The sequence below is a fragment of the Salmo salar genome, chromosome 19 (genome assembly GCF_965601325.2).
Source record: "Salmo salar chromosome 19, fSalSal1, whole genome shotgun sequence".
NCBI lineage: Eukaryota > Metazoa > Chordata > Actinopteri > Salmoniformes > Salmonidae > Salmo > Salmo salar.
This window is the reverse complement of record NC_138309.1, coordinates 20287886-20303319: the sequence shown is the minus strand read 5'-3', so window position 1 is coordinate 20303319 and position 15434 is coordinate 20287886. Positions and strand designations below refer to the sequence as shown.

At 44.4% G+C, this 15434-nt stretch overlaps 1 protein-coding gene across 1 annotated transcript in view; it reads right to left on the bottom strand.

Moving 5' to 3' along the window:
• The window catches only part of LOC106578558 (zinc finger protein 438), a 92392-nt gene that overhangs the window by 14912 nt on the left and 62046 nt on the right, over window positions 1-15434 (bottom strand). Inside the window, exons 2-3 of the mRNA XM_014157536.3 lie at window positions 14589-14707; window positions 920-1007 (exon numbers count right to left, since the gene is read on the bottom strand). The gene's annotated coding sequence lies outside the window, so the exon portion shown is untranslated. The remainder of the gene's footprint in view (window positions 1-919; window positions 1008-14588; window positions 14708-15434) is intronic.

Sequence of the window (15434 nt, the reverse complement as noted above, 5' to 3'; positions counted from 1 at the left end):
CAGCAATCCATTTATTTGTATCTGATAATGTGTTTATACTGTATGAATTAACCTCAATATACTACTTTTGTATTTAACAAGCTTTCTACATCAGCATCATATTCCTTGTCTTTCCCCGTAGAGACGTCTCTACCCAAGTCTCAAAGGGAACATGAGGTCACAAACGGAGACACTTAATCTAGTGCAAGGCTTCAAAATCTACCAGGGTTCAGGGGTGAGGGATGGGCTGAGGACAGATGGACAGGGCTTCCCTGGCAGTAGAGGAATATATAGAGAGTGAGAGAGACAGACTGATAAACAGAAAGCGAGACAGAAATACCAGGAAACTGTGGCTATGTCGTCCGGGCCAGACCTTCCCAGGGTTACCCAGATAAGTAGGTAAGGCCGAGAGGTGAAAGGTCAGACCTGGTGTTTACGTTAACAGCCAGGTCGCCAGGGTTACGGTAGGGCCAAGGCAGTGCTCTAGTCGGACTGGTTCACTTGACGTATCCATCCGCGTGGAATGGAATGTGCTGAGGAGGCCGGGTGGATCAGATGGATGGTGGATGGATAAGGCCCAGTGGTCAATGGGTCATGTAAGCATGGTTGTGCTGCAGACAGATAGACTGAGGCTGAGTCCCCAATGAGCTCCAAATGAGCCCTGGTCAAAAGTATTGCAATATAGGGAATAGGGTGTCGTTTGAGACACAGCCAGATAGGGAGAGCAGCCAGTCGCCCAAACAATACACAGACCGGCCACTGACCTGATGTCTCCCTGATTGGTTGACATGTGGGAACATAGGCCTATAATTTGTTGTAATGACAACCCAGTTAAGAACGAGCATATCAAGCACAATGTTGTGGTCTAGGAGCATGCATTTCCTCTCGCTCTCTCCACTGTTTTGGCCCTTGATCGTATTATGGTTTTGGCCCTACTTACTTTGTGCTTGAAGGTTTCAGTCAGAGTGTGGAGTCCAGTCTTCTGTTTGGCTCCAGACTGGTCATGGCTCTGTCCCAAGGCAGATGTCCTGAATAAACAAGAACAAACAGTACAAGAAATTACAGAGAATGAAATGAACTGAATTGTGTTAATTCTATCTTCATCCACTTCCACAAGACAACTGATAAATAGGGGTAGTGTGTATGGAGCGTCTCAGAGTAGGAGTGCTGACTTTGGATCAGCTTTTCCTTTTAGTTCACAATGACTAAGATTAGATGATGCAGATGGAGCAGTGCTGGTCTTGTCTCAGTCAGTGGAATAAAGAGAGAGGAGGCTTCTCTTGATTCTCTGCTTCTTTTCGTAGTTAAAAAAAAAAAAATCTATCAAGAAAACCTGGTGCTTCACGCAGAGCTAGAACAAACAGAACCTTCAAACAGCAGGAGGACTTACAGGGAGAGAGCCGTACAGCAACCACACAAAGAGACAGGCCTGGTGAGAGACATGTAATCCCGCCTGTAGGTGAGAGTGCTCATCTGGGGCTGAAAGATAAGAGCTGCATCCTAAGTACCACCTTATCCCATACATAGTGCACTTATATTGTCTGGTCAAAAGTAGTGCACTATATAGGGAATAGGATGCCAGTTGGAACATAGGCTGGAGGAGGACGGGTGGAGGACGGAGGGGGGTCTGGAATGGAGGGTCAGGGGGAGAGGGAAGGGGGGGGGGGGACAACAGCAGCAGCCGGCCCAATAGAGGCCAGGCCAACCTCCCCCAGGTCTTAGAAAGGATGAAAGCTCTGGATCTCTGCTAGATATGGGCAGGATGCGGGGGGAGGGGTGCCATGTCCAGCGAGCATGTTCCCAGCCACCTTTCCATAATCACGGTACTCTCCTCTACAACACCTCACAGCTAAAGCTCTCTGAGTGTCTGTGGTACCAGAGCCTCAATTATATTAGGACCTGTGTGGTATTTAGTATGAGTGTGTACACTAGGTATTGGGAATTATCTACACTAAAACCGATCTTACAGCACATGCCATTTCAATATCAAAACACAGAGCTGCATTCTACATATCCACCAAGCGGGAAGGAATCAGATAACTCTATATTTGTTTGTGTCGTGAGTGCACTCAAGATGCATCTGTGCTCGATTGCCTTTTCCTACATGCGTACTAAACACTACTTTCTCCCGTGGAGGTTAGGGATTCGTCCAGGACGTGGGGGGAGTGTCTGTGTGTGCGTGTGTGTGTGTGTGTGTGTGTGTGTGTGTGTGTGTGTGTGTGTGTGTGTGTGTGTGTGTGTGTGTGTAGAGCAGGATCTCTGCTGTCTCTCTGAGGAGCGCAGGGTCGGTCAGGGGGGAAATTAAAATCAGTGTTTGCAGAACTACTTGTTTCATCCCAGAGCAGATGGAGGGAGGGAGGGACAAGGAGGTAGTGACCGCATGGGGAGGAAGAAAGGAGGACAGAGTTCTTCAGCTTTAACTCTTACAGGACAGACACAGAGGTGTGGGGGGGAGTGCAGTGGGGGAGGGCAGAACATACTGAGTGTCCCAAATGGCACCCTATTCCCTATATACAGCACACATACAGGTAACTGCCCAAATAAAGTAAACACCAACATAAAGTGTCGTATTTGATGATTTCTTCTAGACATGGTAGCCAAAATAATGGGCAACTGGGCCTTTTTATACACGATGCTACCCATGGGATGGGATGTTAATTTCTTCCTTAACTCAGGAACCACACGTGTGTGGAACCAGCTGCTTTCAATATACTTTGCATCCAAAGTAGTGCACCACATATGAAATAGGGTTCCATTTGGGATGCAAGCCCATGGTATTCAGCGCCACGCAGAGTGGACACACAGGAACAGAAGCACACCACCGTATGACGTTTGCTGGCACCTGTCCTGAACAGATCAATGAAAGAAATCAATTCCAATTACGATCTAGCCGCTTGGCTCTAAATAGGGATGTGGATCAATCAATATCCATCTCAATGGAAAAAAAGTGTTTGTGTGTTTGTCAGCGTTCAGATTTCCCCCAAAAAACTAGCAAGGATTCCATTCAGCTAATTTGTTAATTAAGCAAAATGTTGCTTAAATGTAGATTCACCTAAATGACATTACCACGAGAAGCACCGCAGATATTGGGATGAGCGAGATGCAAGACTTCGCTCTCACACAGGCACACACAGCATCTGTGCATGTGCATTGGTTTGCATCACGCTGTTACAGCATGGTAGCCAGGGGACCAAAACAGCTGAGAAGTTGAGCCTTGCGCTTTAACGCTCTTAGTTGTTGCAGAAATTGACCCTCTATGCCGTTTCCTTTCTGCATCTAAGTCATATCGCTGAGCCTACCTTTAATTGTTACAGTAGTAAAGACAGGATATTCTGGCTACTTTGTGATAAAATCGGATCAGTTCATGCCGATCTCTGTATGTGATTTTTTTTTATAACATTCTCAGGCCAAATATGGCTGTAGGCTTCCGTAGAGTGATAATTCTGTCGGAAGGAGCCACCGTGGACAGAGTTTTCCTGTGTTGAACAGAGTGGAGGAGAAAGGCACTATGCTGTAAACCAGCCAATCACCTTTGACCTGGCGTAGCTGTTGACGAGGCTGTGAGTGTATATGTCATTTCCATAACACTACCAGGGTTCTGTCACAGCTACACACACACAAAGCCGTGTGTGTGGGAGCGAGCGCGTGTGTAGCTGTGACAGAACCCTGGTAGTGTTATGGAAATTACATATACACTCACAGCCTCGTCAACAGCTACGCCAGGTCAAAGGTGATTGGCTGGTTTACAGCATCCTGCCTTTCTCTCCAACACAGGAAATGAATACCTCTCTGTCCATGGTGGCTCCTTCAGAATGATCACTCTATGGAAGTCTACAGACATATTTGGCCCCGTCTGTCACCGGGCCTAGGTGATGTCACTGTCACCTCTGTGTTAGAGGTCAGATAGAAGCGCTTGTGACCGTGTAGTGTTCCTGTCTCAGCTCTCTGGATGTGTCCCAAATGGCACCCTATTTCCATACAGTATAGGGCACTAGTTTTTAGCAGAGCCCTATGGTCCCTGGTCAAAAGTAGTGCACTGTAAAGGAAATAGGGTGCTATTTGGGAGACAACTTTTGGATGAGACATCCCCAGAGGGTTACGGAGAAGGAAGTGTGTGTTCGTCATCTTACTGTGTTCCACAATAAACCTTTACCTACCCTTTAATTTCGCTATAGGGCTCTGGTCAAAAGTAGTGCACTAGGGAATAGGATGCCATTTCAAATCAAATCTAATTTTACTGGTCACATACACATATTTAGCAGATGTTATTGCAGGTGTACCAAAATGCTTGTGTTCCTAGCTCCAACAGTGCAGTGATATCTAACAATTCACAACAATACACACAAATCTAAAAGTAAAATGGAATTAAGAAATTTATAAATATTAGATTGAGCAATGTAGGAGTGGCATTGACAAAAATACAGCAGAATACAGTATATACATATGAGATGAGTAAAGCAGTATGTAAACATTATTTAAACATTAAAGTGGCCAGTGATTCCAAGTCTATGTATATGGGACAGCAGCCTCTAAGGTGCAGGGTTGCGTAACCGGGTGGAAGCCGGCTAGTGATTGCTATTTAACAGTCTGATGGCCTTAAGATAGAAGCTGTTTTTCAGTCTCTCGGTCCCAGCTTTGATGCACCTGTACTGACCTCGCCGTCTGGATGATAGCGAGGTGAACAGGCCGTGGCTCGGGTGGTTGATGTCCTTGATGATCTTTTTGGCCTTCCTGTGACATCGGGCGCTGTAGGTGTCCTGGAGGGCAGGTAGTTTGCCCCTGGTCATGGGTTGGGCAGACTGCACCACCCGCAACTGCAGGACTCTCCAGAGGTTGGTGCAGTCTGCAGTTGCCATACTAGGCGGTGATACAGCCTGACAGGTGCATCTGTAAAGGTTTGTGAGGGTTTTAGCGGCCAATACAAATTTCTTCAGCTTCCTGAGGTTGAAGAGGCGCTGTTGCGCCTTCTTCACCACTCTGTCCGTGAGGTAGAGTGGTGTGTAGGCCGAGGAACTTGAAGCTTTCCACCTTCTCGTCTGTGGATCTATTGGGGCGGTAAGCAAATTGAAGTGGGTCTAGGATGTCAGGTAAGGTAGCGGTGATATGATCCTTAACTAGCCTCTCAAAGCACTTCATGATGACAGAAGTGCTACGGGGCGATAGTAATTTAGTTCAGTTACCTTTGCTTTCTTGGGTACAGGAACAATGGTGGACATCTTGAAGCAAGTGGGGAAAGCAGACTGGGATAGAGAAAGATTGAATACGTCCGTAAACACTCCAGCCAGCTGGTCTGCACATGCTCTGAGGACGTGGCTAGGGATGCCGTCTGGGCTGGCAGCTTTGCGAGGGTTAACACGCTTAATTGTCTTACGTCAGCCACAGAGAAGGAGAGCCCACAGTCCTTGGTAGCGGGCTGTGTCGGTGGCACTGTGTTATCCTCAAAGCGGGCGAAGGTGTTTAGCTTGTCCGGAAGCAAGACGTCGGTGTCAGCAACGTGGCTGGTTTTCCCTTTGTCTGATTGTCTGTAGACCCTACCACATACGTCTTGTGTTTGAGCCGTTGAATTGCGACTCCACTTTGTACTGATGTTTTGCCTGTTTGATTGCCATACGGAGGGAATAACTACACTGTTTTGTATTCGGCCATGTTCCCAGTCACCTTGCGATGGTTAAATGCGGTGGTTCGCACTTTCAGTTTTGCACGAATGCTGCCATCTATCCACGGTTTCTGGTTTGGGTAGGTTTTAATAGTCACAGTGGGTACAACATCCCCTATACACTTCCTGATGAACTCAGTCACCGTACCCGTGTATTCGTCTATGTTATTATCAGAGGCTACCCGGAACATATCCCAGTCCGCGTGATCAAAATAATCTTGAAGCATGGATTCCGAATGGTCAGACCAGCGTTGAATAGACCTTAGCACGGGTACATCCTGTTTGAGTTGCTGCCTATATGAAGGGTGGAGCAAAATGGAGTTGTGATCAGATTTTCTAAAAGTTGAGTAGCAATGGTCCAATGTTTTACCAGTACGAGTACTATAGTCAATGTGTTGGTAGAACAGTAGTGTTTTCCTCAAATTCGCTTTGTTAATAATCCCCAGCTACAATAAATGCAACCTCAGGATATGTAGTTTCCAGTTTGCATAAAGTCCAGTGTAGTTCTTTAAGGGCCATCGTGGTATTGGCTTGAGGGGGAATATACACATCTATGAATATAACCGAAGATAATTATCTTGGGAGGTAATACTGTTGGCATTTGATTGTGAGGTATTCTAGGTCGGGTGAACAAAATAACTTGAGTTTCTGTATGTTATCACAATCACACCATGAGTGGTTAATCATGAAACGCACACACCCCCGCCTTTCTTCTTCCCGGAGAGTTCTTTATTCCTGTCTGCGCGATGTACTGAGAACCCAGATGGATGAATGGGGACAGTATATCCCAAGGGAGCCATGTTTGAAACAGTATGTTACAATCCCTGATGTCTCTTTGGAAGGAGATCCTCGCCCTGAGCTCATCTACTTTATTATCCAGAGACTGAACATTAGCGAGTAATATACTCGAAAGCAATTGATGGTGTGCACGCCTCCTGAATCGGACTAGAAGTCCCCTTTGAATACCTCTTCTCCGCCGGCAGCCTCTGGAATAAGTTCAATTGCCCGGGGGGGTACAAACAAAGGATCCAATTCGGGCGCCTGGTCGAATTGCTGGCGAGCTACCGCCGCTCTGATATCAAAAAGTTATTTCCGACTGTATGTAATAACACCCACAAAAATCTGGGCTAATAATGTAAGAAATAACCCCAAAAAACTAAATACTGCAAAGTTGCTAAGGAGCTAGAAGCAGAGCTGCCATATCTGTCGGCGCCATCTTACTTACTTGGAACGGAGATGTGGAATAGCCAAAACCCAACTAAAGCATGGTAAGAAGGAAGAGAGGTGGGATGGGGGGGTTTGTGCTGTCAGAAAATATATAGATGTGAGCCTAACTAGAATAGAAAGATGAGAAAGCACAGGAAAGAAGTAACAAGTGATGCGATGCTCTCCTTACAAAGTGGGCTTTCCCTTTTTCTCCTTCCCAAAGGCACACTCCTTAACAAACAAACAAACACACAAACAAACACATCAAGAACCTCTTCACACTTACACTTTTTGTAAAAATACAGTCGGCTACAGATATTGAAGAATGAGGATGTTTTGACTTAATTGAAAGAGAAAAAAGAGTTTACTTTCTGTTCATTCTCTTTTATTTATGACCTTTTCTGTTGGCCATGAACTTTCTCAACCAGGTATTACTGTATTATTCTGGGCAAAATATACATACTCCGCATAGGCCTAAATGAATTAAAATGAATGTGCCAAATTACTTTCCATGTTCTGAAATAGCATGCAGAGCTCTGTTAGAACTCATCGAAACTCCGCAAGGATTTCAGGAGCCCAAACATGAATTAGATGTGTGGTATGAAACATTTTGTGATATCATATATGCTGAAATGGGAAAAAAATTATGTGAATAAAGAATACACCCAAGTCCAGGAAAGTTTACAAACCGAACAGCCTTACTGGAATGACTTAAGGGACCTATGGTCTGTAATGAGCAAGGCTGAGCACTTCTTTCTAAAGGGTAAATATAGGAATACAAGATTTCTTTTTATTAAGGAATTGAAGAAAAAACAGCATGCTTAATAAGACTCCATCTATTCAAACTGAAGCTTCTCTAGGCTACCGGCAGCTGTGGAAATCAGACTGAGAACAGACTAATTGTCCACTTTGACAAATCATGAGGCATTTTTGTTTGGAGGGGGTGGGTTTCCATATAAAACAGTTAATCACAGTGAACTCGCATGATATTGATAAAAATGAAGCCTGCTTTTTTGTAATGTTGTAAGGTAGGCCTACTGTACTTTTCTATTCATATGAGGGGGTTAATTGTTCATTTTTGATAGGCTAATGTTGAAGACATGCTGATATAGCAACTCTGTGCTTTGTACTGAAGCTAAAATGTAATGAATGTAGCCTACAGATGAGAAAATAAACAGTACATGCTTGTGAATTGTTGCATTATTCAAGCATGTAATATGGTTTGGTTGCATTATTCAATTGTGTAATATGTTGTAAAAGAAAAGCTTCTGTCATTGTTGAATAGTTTGTGCTTACTGGCTACTGTGATATTTACGGTCAATTTGAGCTGCTGACTAAGAATGGCACGTTGCCAGCCACCACCAAAGACAAGGCAAGGATGTACTGTAATGTGAATTGAAAAGGAGAATTCTCTTTCACCACCCCGCTCCTCAGACTCTCCTTCATGTCCCGTAGTGGGAATAGGGCGTAAGAAAACACCTGCTTCTCTAGTCCCACCTAAATGACAACATCGCAGTGCTATGGGAGAACTCGTTTAATGGGGCTCCTCTGCTAGGAAGGAAAGGATCTTGTGGCTTTCTAATTTTAGGCCCTATGTACTGTATACACAGAGCAGACGAAACGGGAGAACGAGGGGTGCAGTCAGAGAGGTGGGGAAATTCTCTTTCTGTCTGTGTGTGTATAAAACACAGCTCTGTCTGTGTGAGCCGGTTCAGGGACGTCACGAACGGAGGGACAGAGAAACAGAGAGGAGAAAGGAAAGAAAGAGAGGAGGAAAACAATCCCTCTATGCAAGGGCAGTGCACCTCTATCACTGGACTGGGTGGTGAAGGACAGAGTGGCTTTGACCGCACCTCAAGGAGCTGTTTGAAGCGAAGGGCAGCTTCATGCTTCAAAGAAGGGCGATCTTACGGTGGGGGAGTGGTAGTGCTAGCAGCGTCAGGTATAGGTAGCAGAAGGGCTAGCGTAAGAGGCACCCAGTCTGTCTCGCCATCCTCTTTTTCTTTAATGATGACTGCTCCCTGAGACCTGGTTGATGAAGATCACAGGAATATGCAGATCATCCCACAGGTTCTCCTCTAAGAGGTGATATGAAGTTTCCAAAAGCAGGTCAAGGCAACACCCTCTTAATTTACATAAAAAGTACTGTAGCCTGGAGTATTAGTACTTAGAGCCTGATGCTAGTATAAAAATGGGTCTTGTGGTTCAAAAAAATAAAAAGTAAATATTTGTCACATGGTTCGTAAAATACAAGTGTGGATTAAGGGTGAAATGCTTACTTCCAAATAATGCAGAAAAAAAAGAAAAATAATAAACAAGGAATAAATACACAATGAGTAACGATAACTTGGCTATATACACGGGGTACCAGTACCTAGACGATGTGCTGGGGTACGAGGTAATTGAGGTAGATAGTGCTTTCGTAAAGTATTCAGACCCCTTGACTTTTCCCACAATTTGTTAAGTTACAGCCTAAATCTAAAACTGCTGAAATTGATACCCCATAATGACAAAGCAAAAAGTAATTTTAGAAATTTTTGCAAATGTATAAAAATATAAAACTGAAATTTCACATTTACATGAGTATTCAGACCCCTTTCAGGTCTCTCCAGAGATGTTTGATCAGGTTCAATTCGGGCTCTGGCTAGGCCACTCAAGGAACTTGTCCCGAAGCCACTACTGCATTGTCTTGGCTGTGTTCTTAGGCTCTGTCCGGTTGGAAGGTGAATCTTCACCCCAGTTTTAGGTCCTGAGTGCTCTGGAGCAGGGCTGGGCGATGTGGCCAAAATATTATATCACGGTATGTAAAACTAAAAAAATAAAAAAAGATTCATCAAGGATCTCTCTGTACGTTGCTCCATTCATCTTTCCCTCAATCCTGACTAGTCTCCCAGTCCCTGCCGTTGAAAAACATCCCCACAGCATGATGCTGCCACCACCATGCTTCACCGTAGGGATGGTACCAGGATTCCTCCAGACTTGACGCTTGGCATTCAGGCCAAAGAGTTCAATCTTGGTTTCATCAGACCAGAAAAATCTTGTTTCTCATGGTCTGAGAGTCCTTTAGGTGCCTTTTAGCAAACTCCAAGCGGGCTGTCATGTGCCTTTTACTGAGGATTGGTTTCCGTCTGGCCACTACCATAAAGGCTTGATTGGTGGAGTGCTGCAGAGATGGTCTTCCCTGTGGCTCAGTTAGTAGAGCATGGTGTTTGCACCGCCAGCATGGTGTGTGCAACGCCAGGGTTGTGGGTTCGATTCCCACGGGGGGCCAGTACAAAAAAATAAATGCATGAAATGAAATGTATGCATTCACTACTGTAAGTCGCTCTGGATAAGAGCGTCTGCTCAATGACTAAAGTGTAAAATGTAATGGTTGTCCTTCTGGAAGGTTCTCCCATGTCCACAGAGGAGCTCTGAAGCTCTGTCAGAGTGATCATCAGGATCTTGGTCACCTCCCATGATCAAGGCCCTTCTCCCCTGATTGCTGGGTGGCCAGCTCTAAGAAGAGTCTTGGTGGTTCCAAATTTCTTCCATTTAAGAATGATGGAGGCCACTGTGTTCTTGGGGACCTTCAATGCTGAATAATTTGTTTGGTACCCTTCCCAAGATCTCTGCCTCGACACAATCCTGTCTCGGAGCTCTACGGACAATTCCTTCGACCTCACTGTTTGGTCTTTGCTCTGACATGCACTGTCAACTGTGGGACCTTATATAGACAGGTGTGTGCCTTCCAAATCATGTCCAATCAATTGAATTTACCACAGATTGATTCCAATCAAGCTGCAGAAATACCAAGGATGAGCAATGGAAACAGGATGCACCAGAGCACAATTTCAAGTCGCATAGCAAAGGATCTGAATATTTATGTAAATAAGGTATTTGTTTAGCAAACATTTCTAAAAACCTGTTTTTGCTTTGTCATTATGGGGTATCGTGTGTAGATTGAAGAGGATAAAAAAAAATGTTATACATTTTACAATAAGGCTGCAAAGTAACAAAATGTGGAAAAAGTCAAGGGGTACTTTCCAAAGGCACTGTATGTACATCTTAGTAGGGATAAAGTGACTAGGCAACACGATAGATAATAAACAGTAACAGAAATGTATGTGATGACTCAAAAGAGCTAGTGCAAAAAGGGGTCAATGCAGAAAAACTTTCATCACATTCCCAGTGGGTCAGAAGTTTACATGCACTCATTCAGTATTTGGTAGCATTTCCTTTAAATTGTTTAACTTGGCTCAAACGTTTCGGGTAGCCTTCCACAAGGTTCCCACAATAAGTTGGGTGAATTTTGTCCCATTCCTCCTGACAGAGCTGGTGTAACAGAGTCAGGTTTGTAGGCCTCCTTACTCGCACATGCTTTTTCAGTTATGCCAACACATTTTCTATAGGATTGAGGTCAGGGCTTTGTGATGGCCACTCCAATACCTTGACTTTGTTGTCCTTAAGCCATTTTGCCACAACTTTGGAAGTATGCTTGGGGTCCTTATCCATTTGGAAGACCCATTTGCAACCAAGCGTCAACTTCCTGACTGATGTCTTGAGATGTTGCTTCAATATATCCACATAATTTTCCTGCCTCATGAAGCCATCTATTTTGTTAAGTGCACCAGTCCCTCCTGCAGCAAAGCACCCCCACAACATGATGCTGCCATCCTTGTGCTTCATGGTTGGGATGGTGTTCTTCAGCTTGCAAGCCTCCCCCTTTTTTCTCCAAAAAGTACTATCTTTGTCCCCATGTGCAGTTGCAAACCGTTGTCTGGCTTTTTTATGGCGGTTCTGGAGCTTCTTCCTTGCTGAACGGCCTTTCAGGTGATGTCGATATAGGACTAGTTTGTTAACAAGAAATTTGTGGAGTGGTTGAAAAACAAGTTTTAATGACTCCAACCTAAGTGTATGTAAACTTCCGACTTCAACTGTAATTAGCAGGCAGCACGTGTTTACTGTCCTGTTGCGAACAGTGCATACTGACATCGCGTACATAAAACAACTCACACTGGGGTGACCGTTAGATATATTTGGAACTCACATATGAAAAGGTTAACTGTAAAATTACAGGAAGATTTTTGAATTAAGAGATAATTACTGTAATTTTACTAGAATTTGTTCATTACTCTGAAAAAAAGGAAATTACTGTAAAATGTTACAGTGAAGTTTGTCAAATGACATGTGTACATGTAGGTAGGGGTAAAAGCAACTAGCCAATCAGGATAGATAATAAACAGAGTAGCAGCAATGTAAGTGGTGTGAAAGTATGTGTGTGTGAGCGTATGTAGTGCGTGTGTTGGCGTGTCAGTGTGTGTGAGTGTGTGGGTAGAGTCTGTGCAAAAAAGGGTCAATGCAATAGTCTGGGTGGCCATTTGATTAACTGTTTAGCAGTCTTATGGCTTGGGGATAGAAGCTGTTCCGGTGCCTTTTGGTCCCAGCCTTGGTGCATCGGTACCTCTTGCCATGCGGTAGCAGAGTGAACAGTCTATGGCTTGGGTGGCTGGGTCTTTGGCAATTTTCTGAGCCTTGTTGTGCTGGCACCACACAGCCAGGTCTCTGACCTCCTCCCTGTAGGCTGTCTCGTCGTCGTCGGTGATCAGGCCTACCACCGTCGTGTCATCAGCTGGTGGTGTTGGAGTCATGCATGGACACACTGTCGTTGGTGAACAGGGAGTACAGAAGGGGACTAAGCACACACACTGGGTTCAACATTTATTTTCAATCCTTCAATGACTAACTGTGCTTGTTTGAGCTAGCCTGGCACAATGGAACCAATGGAATAGTCCAAAAACGGCAAAACCCACACGTCTAGGCACTCCAATCAAATGCTGAAAAGTATTTGAAAATAAATCAAATACCACTTGAACCCAGGTCTGGTTAGTTAGCGACAAACTGAAAAACGCAGTGCTCATTCCTGAGGTATAGAGAGGGAAAGGTGAAAGGACGCCTGTCTCCCTCTCGTCTCAGCAGAGTTAGAAAAGGTTACTGCACAAATTGAGCAGCTGCTCCAGAGTCTTTGATGGGCATTAGAACCTGGGAAACATTGTCTGGCAGGATCAAAGGGAACCCTGGGTAATTACTGTAGTTACCTTCAGTGATGCTGTTAAATTAACCACACACACAGACAGACACAACCTTACCCTCACTAGCTAGTTTTAATGGACCTCAAAAGAGGAGGCATAAAGCAGAGGGAACACAGTGGCAGTGTCTCAATCGAGGCAGATAGCTTCCTTTCCTCCATGACCCCCAACCTGTCATGGCAAGGACAGGAGGCCATTCAGGATCAACTCATTCAGTCCTGTCAGCCATTACAGTACAGAGTTGATGAAAAGAGGAGATGGTAAAAGATGTGATGGCGGCGTTAGATTATCTATTTTTATAACGAGGTCAATGATAGCTGAGGGATTTGACTCTCCTGGGAGGAGGAGAGGAGGATCACACACAGGAGATGAGATGTGGATACGTTCGTTTGGCGCTCTTTTGCTCTGGCTGTCTGTGTAAACAGGACATGATAAGAAGCGAGGGTGGGAAACGGTCATCTCTGATTCCAGGATATTCGAGGTATGGCAGGCTTTTAGGGAGTTTCTCCCCCTTTACGTCGACAGATCTTTGTGATGCATGGAGAAGCTTTTAATCTTTCCTATGACATAACAATATTTTGTGCAAGTCTATCTCAAACTAGGGCTGGGCGGTATACCGTTTTTTGCGATATACCGGTATTGATGCACGGACTGGTTTGGGTTTTTACTTTACCTTCTATAACGGTATTTGAATGTTTGGTTCGCTAAATATAGTTTACTCTGCCACTTGAGTCATCTCTCTCCACTCTCTCGCACCATGCTGCTTTCCACACAGACCTAGCCCCGCCCCGGTCACTTAAGGAGCGTATTTGTTGTTGCTCGACCATGAGACACTTGCGTTCAGTCTCTGCATGGTCAATGCAGCACATGCAACAATGTTGATGACTACATTGCAGTTTCAACTTTGCTTCCTAATATAAATCCACCAGCGTTCTACAATTACACTATTAGTTTGTGTTTCTTACATCTGCAAACAGCTAGTCCTGTTGGGCCGCTACCTGGGGCGCATCCATGGGGCGGCAGCTAGTCCTGTTGGGCCGCTACCTGGGTAGGCAGGTAGCCTAGTGGTTAGAGCGTTGGGCCAGTAACCGAAAAGTTGCTAGATCGAATTCCCGAGGTAAAAATCTGTCGTTCTACCCCTGAACAAGGCAGTTAACCCACTGTTCCTAGGCCGTCATTGTAAATAAGAATTTGTTAACTGACTTTCCTAGTTAAATACATTTTAAAAATGCTAATTGCTAGTTAGCTGGCTAGCTAATAAATGTACTGAGTCACATTAAATGTAGCTAGTTATACAGCCTGGTACCAGTGATGGTGTAGGCCTAAATCAGCATGTTGTTTGTGCAACAGTATCTTTTAAATCAAAGAGGATTCGGCGAAGTAGCTAAGAGAAAACCTTTAATGTAGCCAAAGATTATAGGGTCCCCTAGAAGTTTTTTTAACTGAACAGTATAAAACAAATCAGAATGGAGAGAGACCCATTGAAATCACTTAGAATGTGTTTCCACCCTGGGGTCACACACTACTCATAAAGCAAATTTAGAACTTTTATTATTCAACGACATAAAAGACAGTCCAAAATGTGAAAAAATATTGTGATATTATATTTTTGTCATATCGCCCAGCCCCATCTCAAACACACAGCATAAATGAAAAATGTAATAAAATAAATGTATTACCAATGGCATTGTTCCGTCCTCCTTCTGTTGTGGCCCCTTCTTTCTATGTGGTGGTCCCTCCTCTCTTCCAGGGTCGGTGCCAGAGGTCTGCTCCTCTCCCTGAACCTCTCCACGGGCCCCTGGAACACAAACCGTACATATAGGCTGAATTAACTAAATATACTACTGTAAAATCACATTATTTCTGATAGTATTTTTAAGGCATCCATTAGACACACAGATTGTGGTGACGTGCGGCCGAGCGCCTGCTGCTCTGCCCCAACATTAGACAAAGGAACGTTTCGTTTAACACACCAGGCTACCAGCCAGGTGGGTGGTTGGGGACCCCTGGCCACTCTGTCAGGCTCTATATTAAATACATCAAGAGCATTCTGTGTAAATTATTCAGTTAACACACCTTATCCTCTTCCAACAACCTTGTTAGAGAACCTCAAGAGTGAAAAGCAAAAGAAAGGGAGGGGGAAAAAGACAAGGGAAGGAAAAGAAGAAAAACAACTCATTCACCTGCAACTCAGCAAAACTCCGGGTACATCTCTAAGCACTCAGCCAGAGAAGAGAGATAATTCACCCTGACACCTCCATTGTTTCAGAGTAACGGTAACACGCGCACATATACACGTGCACAAACACACAACAGTGTTTTCAGTACATATTTATAGAAAAATGGCTCTAGATCAGGGATGGGCAAGTTTGATGTGGGCCACAAAAAATTTTTACTCATGAGGGGCCGCAGTGACTCGTGGGTCTGTGTACCCACATCCATACACTGTTTTCATTGGTCCGCGGGCCTACAAAAGGGAATGATGCCTCTGTTCTTCTGTAGTTTTAAACACAAAGAAATGCTTA